At 40.4% G+C, this 24,584-nt stretch overlaps 1 protein-coding gene across 1 annotated transcript in view; it reads right to left on the reverse strand.

Moving 5' to 3' along the window:
• Nucleotides 1–24,584, reverse strand: part of LOC143211245 (dynein axonemal heavy chain 5-like) — a 179,722-nt gene that overhangs the window by 42,947 nt on the left and 112,191 nt on the right. The window lies entirely within an intron of this gene.

Below are 24,584 nucleotides of genomic sequence, written 5' to 3' on the forward strand. Positions count from 1 at the left end.
TACATGTTACGACCGCTCGGCCTTAATTTTTCATATACGGGGTGACTCATAAATGTTGCGATTCCTTAAAATGGGAGGTTCCTGAGCTCATTTGAAGCGACATTTTGCTTTGCAAAATGGCCGTCGCGGCTTTTTTGAGGAGTTATTAGCGAAAAACACGGGTAGATAACAACAAAGCCTTAACAAAGGTAAAATACAGGTTTTCAATATGGAAAAACTGCTGTTTTTTATTTATTTCATATTATGTAAAAAATATTTTTTCTCGTTATAAAATGAATCTTTATGTAATATTGGAAATAGAATTTTTTTCTAATATGCAGGAAATACCCTAGTAGCACAAAACAATTGGATAAATATTTTTTCCGAACATTAGGAAAACATTTTTTAAGCCACACTTTTTCATATGAGAAAAATATTGGATCTGAATATTGTATACATATACAAGAAATGTAAATTGAATGTTTAGAAAATATAAGCTAAATATTCAGAGAATATAAATTAGATATTTAAACAATATAAAGTAAATATTTAAAAAATGTGAAACCAATATTTAAATAACATTCAATTAAATCTTCAAATTCAAGAAAAAGTTATAACAAAAATTAGAAACTACATATAATACTACTCTTTCTGTGGACTGCTTCAGGGAATATTGTCTTTGAAAAGAGCTTATTAAAGTCCAGAAATTTTTATGCAGTTGGCGGGATTTGAACTCGGGACCTACCGTTTACGTCAGTGGTCGGCACGGATGAGACTTTTCGGGCCGCTGGCGGCTCGCGCCGCCTCCTTTTCCCACCGCAGGTCTCGCTCGCGTAACGGCCCTAGTCCTCAGGCCCAAACCTATCCCAGACTGTATGAACTGTGCGTGGCGCATTAGGGCGACACCCGTATCAATAGGTTTCCACATTACCGTTGAGGTACTATTGTCAATGCGTTTTTTTATGTGGTATCCCCTGTAGGCCTATTCCACTCTGTTGCATGAGAATTTCTGAAACTAACTTTGAACAATAAACACGGAAAAGAGAGAGAGATAACTTTGACAAATACAGTAATTTTTCGATCGGAGTCCCAACACCCGGGTTTTGAATGGACTTGGGTAGAGTACGGAGGCTATATTTTTATGACTGCGTCTACCGCGCCGAGACTTCAAACGACGAGCCGAACATAGAGAAGGACAGAATGAAATAGGATCGCGTGTCGCCGTCGCCGGCACAGTTTAAAGGCCCGTGCGTCATCACAATGAAACACCAAGACCTCAGCTTTTTTATTTTCTATGATATCATTATGGGACTTTCACCAACATATTCGTGGCATTTCTCTGATTAAAATGATACCAAACACGATATAATTTGGCCAATATTTAGTGGTTTAATCGACGATGAAAGTTTCGAACGCAACGAAGAAGAGCGTATTGGAAAGAAAGAGACGCGAATAGTAGCCGCCGCTGGTTCACATCTCTTTCTTTCCAATGCGCTCTTCTTCGTTGCGTTCGAAACTTTTACCGTCCATTAAACCACTAAATAACGTTGAAATTATATCGTGTTTGGTATCATTTTAATCAGAGAAACGCCAGGAATAAGCTAGTAAAAGTCCCATAAACCGATCATTAAAATTAAGAAGTTTGAGAACTCGATTCACTCGAGTCAATGTGTGGTGTTCACACCGATATAACCGAGCCGAGATCAATCATCGCCGCTCTACAGCGCGGAGCAGCATTGGCCGGCAGTGGAGTGAGTAGGCACTGGACTCCGATCGGAGACACCCCCCAGGACTCCGATCGAAGAATTACTGTACTTCTTAATTCCATTGCCAAAATTTTAAACAGTCTATCGTCTGCGATGCGAGCCGCGACATCTAATCTTTCGTTCGATATATCTGATATTCCGAGTACATCTAAACGTACACGAAGAAGTTTGTCTGAATGACTGTTTAAAATTTTGGGAATGGAATTAAGAAGTATTTGTCAAAGTTATCTCTCTCTTTTCCGTGTTTATTGTTCAAAGTTAGTTTCAGAAATTGTCATGCAACAGAGTGGAATAGGCCTACAGGGGATACCACATAAAAAAACGCATTGACAATAGTACCTCAATCGTAATGTGGAAACCTATTGATACGAGTGTCGCCCTAATGCGTCACGCGCAGTTCATACGGTCTGGGATAGGTACGGGCCTGAGCTGCCTCGAGGACTAGGGCCGTTACGGGGAACGAGACGTGCGGCCTAGGGTGGTCCATATTTTTTGACCAACGAATTAAATGCACCGCACCCCCCAGAATTGTTCCTTTAGGTGAGAAAAAAATTTGTGCAAAGTTTGAGATCGATCGAAAAAATGGATCACGTGCCGCAAAGCGACTGAAAAGTTTGAAAATTGTGAAATTCACCTCAACTATGGAACATGGCACATCGTTGGATTTGTCTTTTTTTCTGAATAGGAATATGGAAAAATTATATGACTTCCTTTAAATAAAAATAACAATGACCTTGAAATTTCAAAAATATGATTTCCAAAAAATTTTTTTATTTTGCTATTATATTTACCTTATTGAACAATGCAAATTTCTCCTCTGACATTTTTTCGTACAATCACAAATAACAGAGATATTTAAACATTTCCATGTATTACATTTTATTTATACCTGTACTGAAACAAGACTTTAAGAAGCCTAAAGTGACAGTTTAGCTACATTGGCATTGAACAATAAACAAAGTCAACTTGTACTTTGCATTACGAAGTACTTTTGTCAACTGTTAAGTAAAATTATTAAGTAAAACTATTTCTGTTACCACAATTTTTTGTCAACTGGCTTTGGTTTGCAAAATATGAGCTGAAAACGACTTTCGCAAGGCAGAAACCAGGTACAGTTCCGTACATGGGTACTGGGTACCCTCGATGCCGTCCATTAACATAAAACGCTATAAAACATTTCACCGGGATTAGGACCCCTTAAATGAGGGCAGCGAGGGGCAGTGGACCCGTTTACAACTCTCCGTACTGAACACTGGACCCACGACGGTCAGGTACGAGGGACGTTTGGTACACGTGCGTCGTGCAGAAAACTGTTCTTATTAGAACATGACGAAAGTCAAATTGTAGGCGCTAAGTTGCCATCGATAGGGCAAGTTTTAAGAGTTTTGTTTTACAATTTACGGAAAGTGAAATTGAACCTTCGATCTAGCTCATATCTTGTTGTGAAAGAAGTGGAAGCGTTGTGGGAGAAGGCAAAAATTCCATTCAGGCAAAGCCATCACAGCATCGAGAAATTGGAGTACTTATACCAGAAGTGGAGGCTGTTACAAAAGAGTTCTACACGACGATCGCAGCTACAAGATAACAAGGAACAACAGTTACTTGATAAATTAGATGATCTTTTCGATATCGCACATGTTGATGCTTTAGAAATGATCACGATCGATGAAGATAAACAATTTCTTCTGAACCAAAGAAAAAAAGGACGACCAGGATCGATGATTGGAGGAGATCGAAGCATCAACATGTGCGATATCGAAAAGATCATCTAATTGATCAAGAAACTGTTGTTCCTTGTTATCTTGTAGCTGCGATCGTCGTGTAGAATGCTTTTGTAACAGCCTCCACTTCTGGTACAAGGACTCCAATTTCTCGATTCTGTGATAGCTTTGCCTGAATGGAATTTTTGCCTTTTCCCACAACACTTCCACTTCTTTCACAGCAAGATATGAGTTAGATCGAAGGTTCAATTTCACTTTCCGTAAATTGTACAACAAAACTCTTAAAACTTGTCCTATCGATGGCAATTTAGCGTCTATAATTTGACTTTCGTCATGTTCTAATAAGAACAGTTTTCCGTGATTTCTACTCTCCATTGGACTTCTGTGCACTGTTCGGTGGTTAAATCAGCTATGACTGATGATCCGTTTTCGGACGGACTTTTATGCAATTTTGTGTCCGGAAAGGGCCTAATAGTCGTGAAGGAGCGCGTACCTTGGAGAGTGCCCCTCGTGTCGCGAAGCGATGTAGCGTCTCTGATTGGCACACCCTTGTGTCAGGAAAACAGGGGTAGACTAACGGGAAATTGTCCTGGAGGGTGCACGTGTACTAAACTCTGTCTCATGAGAGAAGGGACTCAATTCGCGCAGCTCGACTGAGGCAGCGGCTTGCTGCGAACCTCCGAACTCCCACTCCACTACCCACTCCCCACTCTACTCGACGCGAGTATTCATGTACACGGTGTACCGGAGTGAAACGGGTTAGCATGAAATGATTCGGAATGGGAAATCGGGACTATTTGCACGCGTAATAAATAATATATTTAATTTATTTGTATAATTTGTACATTTTTTGTAGATATGTGTTATTATATTAACACTTATCTACAAAAAATGTACAAATTACGATTTACACAAAAAGAATATGATTGAATTATGTAAAGACCCAATATGTTTTATTTAATTTTATATATAATTTGTACATTTTTTGTAGATGTGTGTTAATATATTGTATCTACATAATTTTGACACTTCAAAAACACTGTGCAAAGAGAACACAAAGAAAACTGTGGAAGCGTGCGTAATGCAGTACACCTGAGTACACCCGGTAGAACGCGAATGAGGCAGTCTGCAGCGCTGCGGCGCGTGGCGTCGCTTCAGTGCCACTGCGCGCATGCGTTGTGCATTGGGAGTACTACCAATCAGGGCGAACCTGCGCAGCGAACGACGTAAACTGGTCGTTACCCAAGTCCCTTCTCTCCTGAGACAGAGTTTAAACGTCCCTCGTACGTGACCGTCGTGGGTCCAGTGTTCAGTACGGAGAGTTGTAAACGGGTCCGCTGCCCCTCGCTACCCTCATTTGAGGGGTCCTAATCCCGGTGAAATGTTTTATAGCGTTTTATGTTAATGGACGGCATCGAGGGTACCCAGTACCCAGGTACGGAACTGTACCTGGTTTCTGCCTTGCGAAAGTCGTTTTCAGCTCATATTTTGCAAACCAAAGCCAGTTGACAAAAAATTGTGGTAACAGAAATAGTTTTACTTAATAATTTTACTTAACAGTTGACAAAAGTACTTCGTAATGGAAAGTACAAGTTGATTTTGTTTATTGTTCAATGCCAATGTAGCTAAATTGTCACTTTAGGCTTCTTAAAGTCTTGTTTCAGTACAGGTATAAATAAAATGTAATACATGGAAATGTTTAAATACTGCGGCCGGTAAAAGGAGGCGGCGCGAGCCCAGTGCTTCGGTTGTGCCCAAACATTTTTGTACGATAGATGGCCGCTAGAGGCGCTGCGCGGAAAAAACTGTAACGTATCTACTATTTGGTAGCAGAGCGGCCAGAGCCCTGAGGCAGTTATATTGGCAGGAATGTACCGAAATAATCTTACCGCACAAAAAGACTCCAGGACGTGTCCTACGAGTTACAAAATATACACAAATACACTTGGTATACATTCATTTTTTAGAATCAAATCATATAAATTTTTTAAAGTTCTGCGGGGTGCTCAAGGAACCCCATTTCATCGAGAGGCTTACGTTACTGAGGCTGAAATCGCCGCGCATGCGCGAGAAAGTTCGGGCACAATCGAAGCACTGCGCGAGCCGCCAGCGGCCTGAAAAGTCTCATCCGTGGCGACCACTGGTTTACGTGATGATGTGCTTTCTCGCTGAGCCACGTCAACTTACATTCTGACATTCACTTTTTATTCTTATAAAGGCTTCTGAGCCTTTCTTTCTTTTTTTGAGCCTTCATGTCAAATCATATTGTATTTATTAGAAGAGATAAACTTCTATTAAAAAAATTTTTTAGGTAAAAATCAAACTACTTTTTTTTAATGAAGCATCCTATTAGTGTATTAATGACAAAGAGATATATGTAGGATCGAGTATATCGAGGTGGACGAAATAACGAATGCGGTTGGGTTGCGCTAATTAATGATTTAATAAACAAAAAACGACGTGACAACTTGCTACGACCGTTACACTCTTAACTCTCTTTTTCGCCACGCTACGCCGCTCCTCCGCGCTCGCTGATTCCCGCGCGAAACAACCGTCACGCCACCTTTACCCTAGCTTCCGCAAAATCCCCTTCGCGCCCGGCCGTAGTCGCAGACTCCGGACCGACCTATCCCGCATATATGTATATATTTTCTTAAGTACTTCAATCGTACTTAAGCATAGAAACACATACAATATATTTGCTAAATAAGAGAGATGCGAAAAAGTGTTCCACGTGAAGAAATAAAGATTGTTAAATACTGCAAGCGGCATTAGCTTATTTTGTGTGGTCCGTCGAATACAGATCGTGAGCGAGAGCACAGGAGGAATAGCTCCGAATAAGTGGTGACCCCTGACTTGTGAAGTGCGGAGAAAATAAACAAAGAGCAAGGGTCGGCCACGTGCAAACGAAACCGAAAATGGAAAAGGAAAAGAATGAGCCGATCGTCGGAAAACTGGAGTCAAACAAGGTGAGCATAAAAATTCCTCCATTCTGGGTAGATAAACCAGAAATATGGTTTCACCAAGTCGAAGCACAATTCTGTATCAGTAATATAACAAACGAAGCTACAAAATTCAATTACCTCGTGGCGCAACTAGAACCCAAATTCGTAGAAACAGTATGGGACATAATTAAAAGCAACAGCGACGGAAAATATACGCTAGCAAAACAGAGACTCATAGACACGTACAAAGAAAGCGAAAATAAACGAATCAAACGATTAATTACTGGTGTGGAATTGGGCGACATGAAACCTAGTCAAATTGCAATCGCAAATTGCGATCGCTGGGGGACGCTGAGGATATTTCAGACAAGGTTTACGAACGGTATGGCTAGAAAAAATGCCAGAGGTTGTAAGAAGCGTACTGATAGTCAGCGAAGAACCGTTAGAGAAACTAGCAGAAATGGCGGACAAAATGGGGGAAACCGTAGCACACGTGGAAATGGCCATCATCGGCAGCAACAATGCTACTCTAACAACGAAATACTACAAAAATTATCAGCTCTAGAACATCAAGTCGCGGCGTTAAGTAGCCAACAACGGTCACGACCAAGAAACCGTAATTCTAGTCGGTCTCGTGACACGAGCCGAAGCGGATCCAGAAAAAGATTTAACCCTGATGGAAAATATTGTTATTACCATTTCAGATTTGGAAAAAGATGCCTACCAGAAAAATGCAAACAACCGTGCAGCTGGAAGGTTTCGGAAAACCCGAGCCAGCAGTAGACGAGGCGGCAAAGCCTGCTGCAGAGGGTGAAAGACGGTGCCGCAAGTTCCAACTATTTGTGAAGGATAGGAAGGCAGGGTTACGATTTCTGGTAGATACGGGAGCAGACGTATCAATTATTCCGGCAGGCCCAAAAGCAAAAGGGCGCTGCGAGTATAAATTATACGCGGCAAATGGCACCGAAAACCGATTTGGGCTTGAGACGTCCATTTCAGTGGCCATTTATAATAGCTAAAGTTAACAAAGGAATACTCGGTGCCGATTTCCTGAATAAATTTCAATTAGTCGTGGACATTCATAAAAACAATTAATCGATGGTATTACACGCCTGGCTGCAAGGGGCGAAATAACATCGATAATCAATGACCACGGAATTAACACAGTAAATCAACTATCAAAATTTTCAGACCTGCTCCGCTTGTACCCAGGAATCGCTAAACCAGAGATAGTACCAAAGGCAATCAAACATGAAGTCAAACATTAAATAGTCACAACGGGACAACCAGTATACTCGAGGGCACGACCACTAGATCCGAGGAGACTGGGAATAGCTAAGCAAGAATTCAGATATTTGCTAGACAACGGCATCATAAGGCCATCGAAATCACAATGGTAAGACCTTGTGGCGCTTATAGACTACTAAATGCACGAACAGTTCCAGATCGATATCCGATTCCGAGAATCGAAGATTTTCAGTCTACTTTACAAAATAAAATCATATTTTCAAAAATTGATATAATCAAAGCGTATTATCAAATACCGATCGCGGAAGAAGACAAACATAAAACAGCAATCATTACACCATTCGGACTATACGAATTTAATGTCATGAGCTTCGGACTCCGTAATGCTCCGTCCACATTCCAGAGATTTATTAATGAAGTATTTCGGGGTATCGAGTTCGCATTTCCCTATATGGACGACATACTAGTAGCCTCAGCATCACAAGAAGAGCACAAAGAGCACTTAAAATTAATTTTCAATCGACTAGACAAATACGGCCTCCGTATAAATACATCCAAGTCGATATTGGGAGTACACCAGGTAGAATTTCTGGGACACCTCATTACGGCTGAGGGATCAAGGCCACTTCCACAAAAGGTTCAGGCAATTCTAAATTATAAAATACCCAAAACAATCAGTGACTTACGCACATTCTTAGGTATGGTCAATTTTTATCGGAAATATCTAAAAGACGCTGCACTGACTCAGGCACCGCTCCACGAGATGTTGCAGGGCGCAAAGAAACGAGACCGGAGAAAAGTGCCATGGACTGAAAAAACGAACAAGCAATTTGAAAAATGTAAAACGGAATTAGCCAACGCGGCTCTCCTAAGCTTTCCTAAGAGCGAATGTCCATTGTCATTATATACAGATGCCTCAGACTGGGCTATAGGGGCAGTATTACAACAATACGATCAGGAGAGCTGGAAACCAATATCGTTCTACTCTAAGAAATTGAGCGAGACACAAAGAGCATACAGCACCTATGATCGCGAATTGTTGAGCATGTACCTATCAGTAAAACAATTTAAATATTTGCTAGAGGGAAGAGAATTCACAATATTCACCGACCACAAGCCGTTGACTTTCGCATTTAGGCAAAAGAACGAAAAAGCCTCACCGAGACAACAACGACAACTCCAATTTATCTCACAATACACAACAGAAGTCCAGCATGTAAGCGGAAAGGATAACATAGTGGCAGACACATTATCAAGAATTGAAGAAATCTCGGCAGTCGACTACGATCGAATAGCCGAAGAACAAGAGACGGATATTGAGTTAAAAGAAGTAATAAAAAATTTTCCTTCCTTGAGCATGAAGCAACATGTACTGCAGTCTGGGAAGACTCTGTGGTGTGACACATCACAGGACAACATCAGGCCATATATACCGAAAAAATTTCGAAAAACGGTGTTCAAACAGATTCATGATTTAGCACATCCAGGTATCAAAACAACTATCAAGCTAATAACAGGAAAATTCATATGGCCAGGAATGAAGAAACAAGTTCGAGATTGGGCGAAAACATGTATAAATTGCCAAAAGGTCAAAGTAACTAGACACACAAAATCAAAGTTTGCAGAATTTCAAGAGCCAGATGCCCGATTCAGAATGGTACACATAGACATCATTGGACCGTTACCGCCTTCAGATGGAAAAATATATTGCCTCACCTGTATAGATCGATTCACAGGGTGGACGGAAGTAATACCACTGAGAGACATCTCAGCGGAAACGGTAACACAAAAATTCTACAAACATTGGGTAAGTAGATTCGGCGTACCAGATAAAATAGTCACAGACCAGGGCAGACAGTTCGAGTCTCGCCTATTTAGGAATTTAGCAGCCATCTGCGGAGCTAAAGTTCTGCACACGACTCCATATCATCCACAGACTAATGGGAAAATAGAGCGTTTCCACAGGACACTGAAAACTGCCTTAAAAGCACACGGCAGCAATAAATGGTCAGAAACTTTACCCACAGTATTGTTGGGACTAAGGGCAGCAGTAAGAGACGATTCAAATCATTCTGCAGCGCAAATGATTTACGGGAATTCCTGGGGAATTCTTTGAACCAAAGAGTATTGAAGTGGAGCCGGAGACGTTCGCGTACAAATTACAGCAACACATGGAACGGCTGAAACCTGTCCGAACGCAACGAGCTACAAGTCAAAAGGTATTTGTTCATAAAGATCTTAATTCTTGCTCTCATATTTTTATAAGGGTGGACAGAGTCAGGAAGGCGCTCGAACCAGCATATGAGGGACCATTCCTGGTAGTACAAAGACGCGAGAAATACTTCACGGTATTAATTAAAGGAAAGGAAAAGACGATCTCGATAGACAGGCTCAAGCCAGCCTATATCCTAACACCAGATGAATCCTACAGCAAAGGAACAGCTGACGGACCAGGCAACAGAGAGGAACAGCATCAAGGTAGTCGCGAAAAAAGAAAAGTCAAGCCACCGGTGAGATTCCAAGCCGGAATCTAGAACGATAGAAGCGCGACAAAGAATGTAAATATTATATATTATAGGTATAGAACCGCGTAATTGTTACACTCCGATCAAGACTTTGTTGTTTATAACGTTATGTAATAGGATCTCGGTCGCCAAAATCTTTAAGCAAAAATTTAATTGAAAAAGTAAAACTCGATAAAAAAAATAAACTCGAATATAGAGGTAAAGACTGTCCGAAATAGGTATAATTATAAAATAGAAACAGGGTACAAACATACATTGTAAAGTCTAAATACACTGTAAAAATAAAAATATATTGTAAGGCGAATAAGCCCCTACCAGGAGCCTAACATCGTGACTTAGTCACTGGAGGGGGAGTAATGTAGCGGCTGAGAGAGAATCGCGTAACAATAGAATGACTGGATTCTTGTATTTACATATCACTTTAAGGGGTTACATACATATAATACTTTCAGCGGCGGTAAAAATTCATCTTTTAGGTGATATTCTTTTACGGGATATATTTTAAGCAATATAGAAAAATGTGAAATTCATAAGTATACAAAAATATTTAATAACAAATTTTTTATATTAAATTGAACAAGCATTTTTCTGACAATGGTTTGGTGACCGCTATGAAAATAATATAATTTATGTAACATAAAATTGTTATTAAGTATTTATTTATATATAAATGTTACACCGATCGCGTTGGAGCAAATGGTATTACAATAAAGATGCCGGGATCGAGTGATAGGAAGCTAAGTCTAGATCCTGATGAATTTGAACTGAACGACTCACGACTTTTTTATCTTTGAACCGGGTGTCTCCGATTTCAGCCCACGTTTAATGGCGATATTAAAACTATTGGTGATACAGATTATGTGGTATGCGCACGGTCGTGTAACACGGTGGAAACTTTTGAAAATATTGCGTGTACTCGCTAAGGAGGTTACAGCTGATCTAAATTCGGCGTTAACGGTTCTCGCCGGTCGAACAGGTGAATTTCCCCATCATATCCTCGCACACGGGAGCTCGCATTGTTTTTTAACCGACTTCGAAAAAGGAGGAGGTTACTCAATTCGATCTGTATGTGCCTTTTTTTCGCTTTTTTTTCTATGTATGTTCACCGATTACGTCGAGATGGATGGACCAATCGGGACGAAACCTTTTGCATCTTGTAGAGTATGTTCCCGAGATGGTCCCGTGCAAAAAAATTTTACATTTCTTTATTAATTACGATTTTATTTGCGAAAATGTAGGGTGGTGATACCGTCGTGAACTCCGCTGAATGTTAGACATTAGGAACAGTAACGACGCGACGTCGTTACCGCTATCGATTGCCGCTTTCAGATATTTATAAATTACGATTTGGAATGTGACGGCTGACAGAGATAATAACAGAGATAAAAAAAGTGTAAAATAAAAAAAACTTTAAAAAAAAAAATTAAACCGACTTCGAAAAAACGCACTAAAAAGTATAAAATAATTTCCATTTAATATATGTGAATACACACGAACTTAAATACAATACAATCTTTTCGGAGGCGGCGCAAATATATGTAAAGAAAGAATGTACTTTCTTTAAGTTGAATGTACCGCGTCTCATTGTCAGTAGAGTAGATAAAGAGGGAATCTGAAAAATCGACCGATAGGGATCGAGGATAGAGCACATGTGAAAAATCGAGGCAGATTAAATAAAAAAGAGTTTAATAGTAATTGTTAGAACAGAAGATCATAGTGCAGATAGAAAAAGGATAAAGTAATTAACTGTAATTGTCGTTTCTTTGGTTTACAGGTGAGCTTGTATATAATGTAAATAGTGGTTAATGTACATAAATAAATAACGAAAACTTTGGTTTACAGAGAAACAAATTCTAGTTGATTATTGAAATCCGCAGTCAATTGTCTTATAAAACGACAATTTTTGTTAAAATGACAAGAAAGCTAATGTTCGAATTTAAATATATGGCATCACCAAAAGAGCCAAAAACGAACATTACCTACATAACCTCAATTACAACAGAGGATAACAAGCAGTATGCTCTGCCGGGAGAAATGACATGCGTAGATAAACACACAGAACTGATGAAAACGAATGTCTATAAAAGAATAAAAAAGAGTTTAACCAAGAGACATCAGGTAAGGAAAGTGTGGATTTCACTAACCAAAGAAATGGAGAAAGAATATATAGATGAAGAGGGAAACATAATGTGTAACGACACGTACTTAGATGAAATAATAGACAAAATAGAAAAGGAAGGGGAAACTACACAAAAGAACGAAAGCCAACGAAACTTGAAAAATATAGCAGAGAAGTTTATGGTTGAGAAATTCACAAGTAAACATTCAAACGCTGAACAATGGTTAGAAATATTCGAGAAAGAATGCACAAGGTTTGAAATCATGAAAGATAGCACAAGGATTGAGATATTAAGATTATTTTTAGATAAGGCATGTTTAGACTGGCACTGTGCAACACTGACAAAGTTGACAGTGGATGCTGAATGGTCTGTATGGAAGGTTAGATTTTTAGAAACTTTTTCAGACCAGGGATGGAGCACAGGCATGTATGCTATATCATTTAGATATAAAGAGGGTCTACTGATTGAATACGCTATGAGAAAGGAGAAATTATTACTAGATATGGATAAAAATATAAGTTCAAGCACCTTAGTAATGCTTATAGCAGCAGGCTTGCCTGAATTCATAAGGAATAGAATAGACAAGAAGAAATGTAAAGACTCAACTGAATTTTTCAATGAAATCAGAAAATGCGAAAGTTGGACAAATAAAAACAACATTGCAAGAAAGAAAGAAGACAAAGTCGAGTACAGAAAGAAATTTGAAGAAAAGAAGCCATGCAGAAACTGTGAAAGTTTGAATAAGGGCATGAGATATCACCCAGAAGAGTCATGTTGGTTTAAGAAAAGAGAAGGGGAGAAAGAAAAATTCAATAAATCTGGGATTATAGGAAGTAACTCGGTATTAGAGGTAGAACTAAATAAGGAAACAAAAAACGAATAACTACACCATTAATCAAAATAAAATTATTATTAGAAAATAAGCTAGAAATAAAAGGAACATATGACTCAGGTTCACAAATTTCTCTTATAAATGCTAAACTAATCAAGATTATAGAAGGAAAAGAAGATGTGAACAAAATATTTTTAAAAACGGTTAATGGTGTAAAAAGCACAAAAGGTCTAATAACCATAAGAATAAGAATTTTTGATATTGAAGAAGAGATAGATGTATTTATCGTCGAAAGAGAAGACTTTGAGGATTTTATCATAGGTCTAGATATGATAAAGAAATTCAAATTAATACAAGATGAAAACCTTGAAATAAAACAAGTGAAAAATATAAATACGAGAGAGATAGATAACACAATCGATAAAAAGATTACAAAAACACAAGAAGAAGAGATAGAAACATACTCAATAAACTTTAATGAGCACATTCATGGAGATTTCCAGATAAAGGTAAACCACTTAGGACAAAAGAAAAGGGGTCAAATAGAAAGTATTATAGAGAAATATAAGACGGTATTCGCAAAAGACAAATATGATGTAGGCACCGTAAAAGATTACGAGGCACGAATCGATTTATTAATCGATAAATATTGTAGCAAAAGACCTTACAGGTGTTCTATGGAAGATAAAAAGGAAATAGAAGAACAAGTTGCAAAACTCTTAGAGAGAAACCTCATTGAGGAATCATATAGTCCGTTTGCAGCACCAGTAACATTAGCGTTTAAAAAAGATGAAAACAAAAAATCAAGACTTTGCATCGATTTCAGAGACCTCAATAAAATCATAGTACCACAGGAACAACCATTCCCGTTAATAGAGGATATAATAACAAGAGCTAGGAATTGCAAATATTTTACAACTCTAGATATAAATTCAGCTTTCTGGTCCATACCATTGCGAATCGAGGATAGAAATAAAACAGGATTCGTCACACAGGAAGGACATTTTCAGTGGACGTGTTTACCATTTGGTCTAAAAACATCACCAGCAACCTTCCAACGGATTTTAAGCAACATATTAAGAAAACATGGGCTGACAGAATTCGTAACAAATTATATCGATGATATTTTAATACACTCATTATCGTTCGAAGAACATATAAGACACATTGAACGGACTTTAGAAGCAATTACAAAAGAGGGTTTTAGATTGAAGTTCAAAAAATGCACATTTGCTGCAGATTCTGTGAAATATCTTGGACATATAATACAAAACAACTCGGTAAGACCTCTCAAAGACAACTTAATTTCGATACAAAATTTTCCAACCCCACAAACACAGAAGAACATCCGACAATTCCTAGGAAAGATAAATTTTTACCACGAATACTTACCAAACAGCGCAATAACTCTAGATCCACTACACAAACTACTAAGGAAGAATGAAAAATTCATATGGACTGAAAAATGCGAAAGTGCATTTAATAAAATAAAAGAACTGCTATGTTCACAACCGGTCTTGGAAATATTTGACCAAGAACTCCCTATTGTAATATACACAGATGCATCAATAGAAGGTATCGGGGCAGTCCTAAAGCAGACACAATTAGATGGTAAAGATAGACCAGTAGCATATTTTTCAAGAAAATTAAACGAAACCCAAAAACGGAAAAAGGCCATCTATTTAGAATGCCTGGCAATAAAAGAGGCGGTAAAATACTGGCAGTACTGGCTGATAGGCAAGCAATTTACAGTATACTCAGACCATAAGCCCCTGGAAAATATGAATATAAAAACACGAACAGACGAAGAACTAGGTGACCTAACACATTACTTATCACAGTACGATTTTAAAATAAAGTATATACCAGGAAAAGATGATGTAGGAGCTGATTGTCTGAGCAGGAACCCGGTCTTGGAACCGGAAGAGAACGAGGAAGATTTGTTAGAAACAGTAAACTTAATAAAATTAGACGAGATAATAGCGGACCAAGAAAAGAATAAGGAGATAAAGGAAAAAAGACAAGGCCTGAAACACAAAAATGAAATATACTACAAAAGAACGAAAAAGACAGAAAAAATCATACTATCAGAAGAATTTAGTAAAAAGATTATAGACCAAGTACACAAAAATTGGTGCCACATAGGTATTAGACAGATGATAAAAAAAATTGGCCCGGTGTACACAGCAAAGAATTTAACAAGAAATATAATAGAAGCATGTAAGAAATGTAAAGTGTGCATAGAGAATAAATCAAGAGGTCAAAGAAAACTCGGTTTGATGTCACATTTAGGTCCGGCATCAAAACCGTTTGAAATAGTATCAATAGATACCATCGGCGGTTTTGGAGGATCTAGATCCACCAAAAAATATTTACATCTTTTAGTAGACCACTTCACAAGGTACGCCTTTATTACAACCTCCAAGACACAAAGTGCAAATGACTTCATAAAATTAACTAAGAAGGTACTAGAGACAGACCATATAAATGTGATTCTCGCAGATCAATACCCAGGCATTAATTCAAAAGAATTTAAAGAATTTCTGAAAGAAGAGGGAATAAAAATGATATTTACTGCGGTAAATGCGCCCTTCTCTAATGGATTAAATGAAAGACTGAATCAGACCATAGTAAACAAAATAAGATGCAAAGTCAATGAAAAAAATAATAAAAAAGCCTGGGCAACAATAGCGCAAGAATGTGGAAAAAAATATAATACAACAGAGCACTCAGTTACAGGCTTCGCACCAGAGTACTTACTAGATGGCACAGATGTAAGTATCCGACCAAATGAATTAAAAGGAATAAATAATAAGGATAGCTGGGAAAGAGATAAAATAATAGCTTTAGAAAATACAATCAAATCCCACAACTACAATAAAAAGCTATTCGATAAAAACAGAAAGGAATATATATTTAACATCGGAGATAAAGCTTACGTGGAAAACGGAAATAAACTAAATAGGAAGAAGATGGACAAATTGAGGATTGGACCATTTGAAATAATTGATAAAATATCAAACTCAATTTATAAGTTAGAAATGGGAAGAAGAAGATCCGACACGGGCCTCTTCCACACAAGCAAATTAATACCAACTTCAATCGACGAAGAAGACACAGAGGAAGAAGAGTTGGAGGAGTAGCCACGATTGAAGGATAGAATATATATTTGAAAAGTCCCACCCTCGGCGGGGGGAGATGTAAAGAAAGAATGTACTTTCTTTAAGTTGAATGTACCGCGTCTCATTGTCAGTAGAGTAGATAAAGAGGGAATCTGAAAAATCGACCGATAGGGATCGAGGATAGAGCACATGTGAAAAATCGAGGCAGATTAAATAAAAAAGAGTTTAATAGTAATTGTTAGAACAGAAGATCATAGTGCAGATAGAAAAAGGATAAAGTAATTAACTCTAATTGTCGTTTCTTTGGTTTACAGGTGAGCTTGTATATAATGTAAATAGTGGTTAATGTACATAAATAAATAACGAAAACTTTGGTTTACAGAGAAACAAATTCTAGTTGATTATTGAAATCCGCAGTCAATTGTCTTATATATATTATTATTTAAATATAAGTATATTAGTATTTAGAACAATTTAAGGATTTTCGTAATTTCCAGTGTCGAAAATTTTCAATTTTGCGCCGGCTTCGGAAAGATTGTATTGTATTTAAGTTCGTGTGTATTCACATACAGGGTGTCCCAAGACCCCTTCGACTCCGGGAAATGGGAGGTTCCTTAGGTCATTTGAAGCAACATTTTCCTTTGCACCAATGTCAGCCGGGGCTTTGTTTAGGAGTTATTAACGAAAAACACGGACCAATCAGAGCGCGACCTAGACGCGCGATGGCACGTTCAGCCCGGCGCGCCGGGAGACGAGCGCGGTGTAACGCCGCGATGCCGCAACGAACAAGAGTTTCTCGAGATTATGTGAATCTTCCCCGATTTGGATGAGCTTTGGATATGTTGTCAAGACCATGATTCTGAACAACATTTCCCTTTACAGTTTTTGTCGGCCGGCTTTAGTTTACGAGATACATAATTGTAAAAACTTGTAATTGTAAATCGATCGATAGTACTATCTTCTACCCGATTTGGATGAGCTTTGGATATGTTGTCAAGACCATGATTCTGAACAACATTTCCCTTTACAGTTTTTGTCGGCCGGCTTTAGTTTACGCGATAAATGTAAAAACTTTTAATTGTAAATCGATCGATTGTACTATCTTTTACCCGATTTGGATGAGCTTTGGATATGTTGTCAAGACCATGATTCTGAACAACATTTCCTTTAGACTTTTTGTCGGTCGCGGAAGAACTTTACTTGTCAATTCATATGGGTGGATCTTTTTACCCGACTTACGGCAACGTTACCCGAACGAGAGAAGAAGCAGAAACTGATTGAATTGAAAACTCACTTATTCAGCCGTAAATCCATTTGCTGCTTCGAAATGTGTGTCACTGGGTCACTCGGTGACGAACTGCACAGATGTCTTCAGGTATACGACAGTACCGAAAGCTAAGGGACGTACGGTCAGGTGAACGAACTGCACAGGTGGTGGTAAATAGCAGGTATACGACAGCCCGAGGGATGTGCGATCAAATCAACGAGATCCGGACTTTTCACTTTCACTTTCACACAGATGCCATGAAATTTTTCCACACTTAATTGCAATACCACAATTCCACAAACAATTGCAATATCATTTGTATTGCAGCACACATCACAACAATCAGATAACATGATCACTAGCGAACGTAAACTTTCTAAAAGAAGAACATCCCGAATTTTTCTTTCACTTCTCACTGTACGTTTTAGCACTGGGAACATTTCAAGGCGACAGTCGATGCACTAAAATCCTTAAAAATTGACGAATTGATCACTCACAATTATTTGGCACGTGTACGGTGTCCCACCCTCTCGTTGTCCATAAATTAGTCTTATGGCCAGGCCGGTAATTGCACCGCTGGTTGTAGCTGTCAGGTACGCGATCGCAGTCAAATCCTAAGGGCTGCAAAAGGAGGGCTGCACGGCAAGTGCGTCTGGACATTGACCTGGGTCAACGCACCTGTCACTTCAGTACGTGGCTGCATTGTATGTAAGCATTGAAAAGGGCATCTTCGTGGCCTTGAAAAGGGCCGATTAAAAGAAAAGGAGTTGGTGTTGCGTTTAATATTGGGGCCCTGAAAAGGGCCGATTGGAACTGTGACCGCAAATCAGTGCATCAGATGTTCGAAATGGCCGCCGTTCATCCGAACGCAAAGCTCGGCCCGCTGAATTGTCTGTTGAACAACTCTGTCAAGGGTTGTCCGGCTGATGTTCACAATGGCACCGTGAACTAGTGCAACCAACTCTTCCGGGGTGTTAACCGGCTGCTTGTACACATTTTCCTGAAATGACATTTATTAAAGAAAAACAAAATGTAAGTAAACACGTGTACGATAATGAGTGGAAAATACCTAAAAAATATATGAAAATTGAAATTACCTTCAAATAGCCCCATAAGTAAAAATCCAGCGGATTAAGGTCAGGTGACCGTGGGGGCCACGCAACAGGACCACCGCGGCTGATCCACCTGTCCTGATAGGCTTCGTCCAAATGGGCGCGGACACTTGCGGCATAGTGCGCTGGCGCACCGTCCATTTGGAAATACATGTTCCGCCGGATCGCATAAGGAACATCGTCTATGAGATCCGGCAGAACATGTTCCAAAAAGATTCGAAACGTCGGGCCGTTCAGTCTATCGGGTAGAATGTACGGCCCGATTATGTGCTCGCCACAAATGCCGGCCCATAAGTTGACCGACCAGCGGGTCTGTGCTGCGCGTTGCCGAAGCACCCGCGGATTCTCGACGCTCCACATATGCGAATTGTGGGCGTTGAAGCACCCTTCTCTTGTGAAGAGTGATTCGTCGCTCCACAATATGCATACGGGGAACGCCGGATTCCGCGACACTTCATCCAGCAGCCACCTGCAATACCGAAGCCGCCGGTCGAAATCCGCAGGTAGCAGTTGTTGTACCCGCACATATTTGAACGGGTGCATCCCACGATCCTGCAGAATTCGGTGTACCGACGTCCGGCTGACCCTAGAAGTAAACATACATGAAAATGCATAAATCTATTGTTAAATGATATTTCTTTTCGCTTTAATGAAATACCTGATAGCGGTATACTTTTACTTACCTTGTTTGGCGACTGACGTCGCGCACGCTCACGGTGCCATCCTCTTCAACAATATCCAATACTTGTGCGACATGATGCGCGGACCTCGCTGTCCTAGGTCCACCGGTGCCCACGCGATTAAAATCAAACCTCCCCAACGACGAAAGTCTACGTGCCAACTGCCGAATGTAATGGGCTGACGGTGGTGGTGTGATGTATGGCTGCTCTAGTATGATGCGTCTCACAGCGGCAGCAGCATTGCCGTTGCAATGGATGTGCGTGGAAATCATTGCGTAGTGTTCTCGGTGAGAGTACATGATGCGACGTGGACTTGGACTAACTGCAGTTTTCCAAACAAGCTTCGACCACCCCTAAATATCCCTACCACGAAGCAAAACTGAGGATACAGGAACATTCTAAAAAACACGTGTTTTGCAGAAGTAGAAAGTGCAGCAGTGTGACTCCTGCCTTTCCTCCGCGATAGAAAACAGGGATCCGCATCTCCGAAAGGGATTGTGTCATAAATCAGAACTCTTCAGTTACTCGGGAGTGTCCGCAGGACACGGGAATGGAAAAATTTTCTCTTGCACATGTTGAGTTTAAGAATTTTTTGGGCCGTGCAGTTAGGTCCTAAAAGATTTACGGTGTGCGCCGCTTGACGTTACCGAGGCAGTCTAGCCGCGATGTCTCGAGACACGATGCAGGAATAATGCAAATTACGCTGCCTTCCAGCAGTGTGTGACTCCCGCCTTTCCTCCGCGATAGAAAACAGGGATCCACTTCTCCGGAACGGATTGTGTCATAAATCAGAACTCTTCAGTTACTCGCAGGGACCCTAACTGTTAAAAAGTCATGGAATAACAATTATCGATAAGAGAAATTTATTTCGATATGATCAATGATCAATTCTATGAATAAAAAATTTATGAGATAACTTATTAATGATGATGACTGTTATGAGCGATCGAAATAAATTTCTCTTATCGATAATTGTTATTCCATGACTTTTTAACAGTTAGGGTCCCTGCGAGTAACTGAAGAGTTCTGATTTATGACACAATCCGTTCCGGAGAAGTGGATCCCTGTTTTCTATCGCGGAGGAAAGGCGGGAGTCACACACTGCTGGAAGGCAGCGTAATTTGCATTATTCCTGCATCGTGCCTCGAGACATCGCGGCTAGACTGCCTCGGTAACGTCAAGCGGCGCACACCGTAAATCTTTTAGGACCTAACTGCACGACCCAAAAAATTCTTAAACTCAACATGTGCAAGAGAAAATTTTTCCATTCCCGTGTCCTGCGGACACTCCCGAGTAACTGAAGAGTTCTGATTTATGACACAATCCCTTTCGGAGATGCGGATCCCTGTTTTCTATCGCGGAGGAAAGGCAGGAGTCACACTGCTGCACTTTCTACTTCTGCAAAACACGTGTTTTTTAGAATGTTCCTGTATCCTCAGTTTTGCTTCGTGGTAGGGATATTTAGGGGTGGTCGAAGCTTGTTTGGAAAACTGCAGTTAGTCCAAGTCCACGTCGCATCATGTACTCTCACCGAGAACACTACGCAATGATTTCCACGCACATCCATTGCAACGGCAATGCTGCTGCCGCTGTGAGACGCATCATACTAGAGCAGCCATACATCACACCACCACCGTCAGCCCATTACATTCGGCAGTTGGCACGTAGACTTTCGTCGTTGGGGAGGTTTGATTTTAATCGCGTGGGCACCGGTGAACCTAGGACAGCGAGGTCCGCGCATCATGTCGCACAAGTATTGGATATTGTTGAAGAGGATGGCACCGTGAGCGTGCGCGACGTCAGTCGCCAAACAAGGTAAGTAAAAGTATTCCGCTATCAGGTATTTCATTAAAGCGAAAAGAAATATCATTTAACAATAGATTTATGCATTTTCATGTATGTTTACTTCTAGGGTCAGCCGGACGTCGGTACACCGAATTCTGCAGGATCGTGGGATGCACCCGTTCAAATATGTGCGGATACAACAACTGCTACCTGCGGATTTCGACCGGCGGCTTCGGTATTGCAGGTGGCTGCTGGATGAAGTGTCGCGGAATCCGGCGTTCCCCGTATGCATATTGTGGAGCGACGAATCACTCTTCACAAGAGAAGGGTGCTTCAACGCCCACAATTCGCATATGTGGAGCGTCGAGAATCCGCGGGTGCTTCGGCAACGCGCAGCACAGACCCGCTGGTCGGTCAACTTATGGGCCGGCATTTGTGGCGAGCACATAATCGGGCCGTACATTCTACCCGATAGACTGAACGGCCCGACGTTTCGAATCTTTTTGGAACATGTTCTGCCGGATCTCATAGACGATGTTCCTTATGCGATCCGGCGGAACATGTATTTCCAAATGGACGGTGCGCCAGCGCACTATGCCGCAAGTGTCCGCGCCCATTTGGACGAAGCCTATCAGGACAGGTGGATCAGCCGCGGTGGTCCTGTTGCGTGGCCCCCACGGTCACCTGACCTTAATCCGCTGGATTTTTACTTATGGGGCTATTTGAAGGTAATTTCAATTTTCATATATTTTTTAGGTATTTTCCACTCATTATCGTACACGTGTTTACTTACATTTTGTTTTTCTTTAATAAATGTCATTTCAGGAAAATGTGTACAAGCAGCCGGTTAACACCCCGGAAGAGTTGGTTGCACTAGTTCACGGTGCCATTGTGAACATCAGCCGGACAACCCTTGACAGAGTTGTTCAACAGACAATTCAGCGGGCCGAGCTTTGCGTTCGGATGAACGGCGGCCATTTCGAACATCTGATGCACTGATTTGCGGTCACAGTTCCAATCGGCCCTTTTCAGGGCCCCAATATTAAACGCAACACCAACTCCTTTTCTTTTAATCGGCCCTTTTCAAGGCCACGAAGATGCCCTTTCCAATGCTTACATACAATGCAGCCACGTACTGAAGTGACAGGTGCGTTGACCCAGGTCAATGTCCAGACGCACTTGCCGTGCAGCCCTCCTTTTGCAGCCCTTAAGATTTGACTGCGATCGCGTACCTGACAGCTACAACCAGCGGTGCAATTACCGGCCTGGCCATAAGACTAATTTATGGACAACGAGAGGGTGGGACACCGTACACGTGCCAAATAATTGTGAGTGATCAATTCGTCAATTTTTAAGGATTTTAGTGCATCGACTGTCGCCTTGAAATGTTCCCAGTGCTAAAACGTACAGTGAGAAGTGAAAGAAAAATTCGGGATGTTCTTCTTTTAGAAAGTTTACGTTCGCTAGTGATCATGTTATCTGATTGTTGTGATGTGTGCTGCAATACAAATGATATTGCAATTGTTTGTGGAATTGTGGTATTGCAATTAAGTGTGGAAAAATTTCATGGCATCTGTGTGAAAGTGAAAGTGAAAAGTCCGGATCTCGTTGATTTGATCGCACATCCCTCGGGCTGTCGTATACCTGCTATTTACCACCACCTGTGCAGTTCGTTCACCTGACCGTACGTCCCTTAGCTTTCGGTACTGTCGTATACCTGAAGACATCTGTGCAGTTCGTCACCGAGTGACCCAGTGACACACATTTCGAAGCAGCAAATGGATTTACGGCTGAATAAGTGAGTTTTCAATTCAATCAGTTTCTGCTTCTTCTCTCGTTCGGGTAACGTTGCCGTAAGTCGGGTAAAAAGATCCACCCATATGAATTGACAAGTAAAGTTCTTCCGCGACCGACAAAAAGTCTAAAGGAAATGTTGTTCAGAATCATGGTCTTGACAACATATCCAAAGCTCATCCAAATCGGGTAAAAGATAGTACAATCGATCGATTTACAATTAAAAGTTTTTACATTTATCGCGTAAACTAAAGCCGGCCGACAAAAACTGTAAAGGGAAATGTTGTTCAGAATCATGGTCTTGACAACATATCCAAAGCTCATCCAAATCGGGTAGAAGATAGTACTATCGATCGATTTACAATTACAAGTTTTTACAATTATGTATCTCGTAAACTAAAGCCGGCCGACAAAAACTGTAAAGGGAAATGTTGTTCAGAATCATGGTCTTGACAACATATCCAAAGCTCATCCAAATCGGGGAAGATTCACATAATCTCGAGAAACTCTTGTTCGTTGCGGCATCGCGGCGTTACACCGCGCTCGTCTCCCGGCGCGCCGGGCTGAACGTGCCATCGCGCGTCTAGGTCGCGCTCTGATTGGTCCGTGTTTTTCGTTAATAACTCCTAAACAAAGCCCCGGCTGACATTGGTGCAAAGGAAAATGTTGCTTCAAATGACCTAAGGAACCTCCCATTTCCCGGAGTCGAAGGGGTCTTGGGACACCCTGTATATTAAATGGAAATTATTTTATAGTTTTTAGTGCGTTTTTCGAAGTCGGTGTCATTTTTTTTTAAAAAGTTTTTTCAAATTGAGGCACCGTCGCGTCGGGACTTCGCTGGGGTTCCGCTGTCCTCTAATCGTCAGCCTTATGTGTATAGATTGTACATATTATTCGCTTCAAACAATAAAGGATTAATAAATAATATGCATTTCATATTTCTCTTTATTATTTAGAAATGGTCGTAAAAAATACACCTAAAATATCAAATACAATCGTAACCTTTGCACGATTCATTTCTGGAAATTCTAAAAGTTGATATTGTTAAGAATTAGAGATTAGATCGTAGAAATCCGTAATACACTGACTTTTCCTTATATGTTTAATCACTAACTTATTTAACAAAAATATTACGTAAGGTTTTCTCATTTCTGATCTTACACACGCTGTTGCTTCGCTTGCTACCTGTCAGTTACTACGCATGCATTGCGTCTTCTCTTTCCTATACACTCCGTCCAGTGTCACTCAACTCTCTCTGTGTGGTATACATACATGCATGCCAGTACAGTTTTTATTTATTTCTTAACAGATATTTAAACTTAAATTGTGGCCAAAATGGTTCGAAGTGGACCGAGATTTTTTACACAAAGTTTTGTTTTCGCAGACTTTTAAGATTTGTTTCCATTAATAAAAAATGAGCCGAAAAAAGAGATTTCCAATTAGCCCATAATTACTTAATGTTTAATAATTTTTTGAACATTTTTTTTAGCCATTTAAGCATTGTACCTGTGGCAACCTATCCACAAATTTTTAAACAAATTCGCTGGGTAGTTTTGGTTATACGGATTTTTGACCGCTTTTTCAACGCTCGACTGCCGGCGCGGCGCCCCGCGCCGCGCCCGGCCGTCTTTGCCAAAACACGCGCGTAGGTCGCGCCAGTATCGCCAGATGAGGGGAATCACGGTGAG

The sequence above is a fragment of the Lasioglossum baleicum genome, chromosome 8, assembly GCF_051020765.1.
Source record: "Lasioglossum baleicum chromosome 8, iyLasBale1, whole genome shotgun sequence".
Taxonomy (NCBI): domain Eukaryota; kingdom Metazoa; phylum Arthropoda; class Insecta; order Hymenoptera; family Halictidae; genus Lasioglossum; species Lasioglossum baleicum.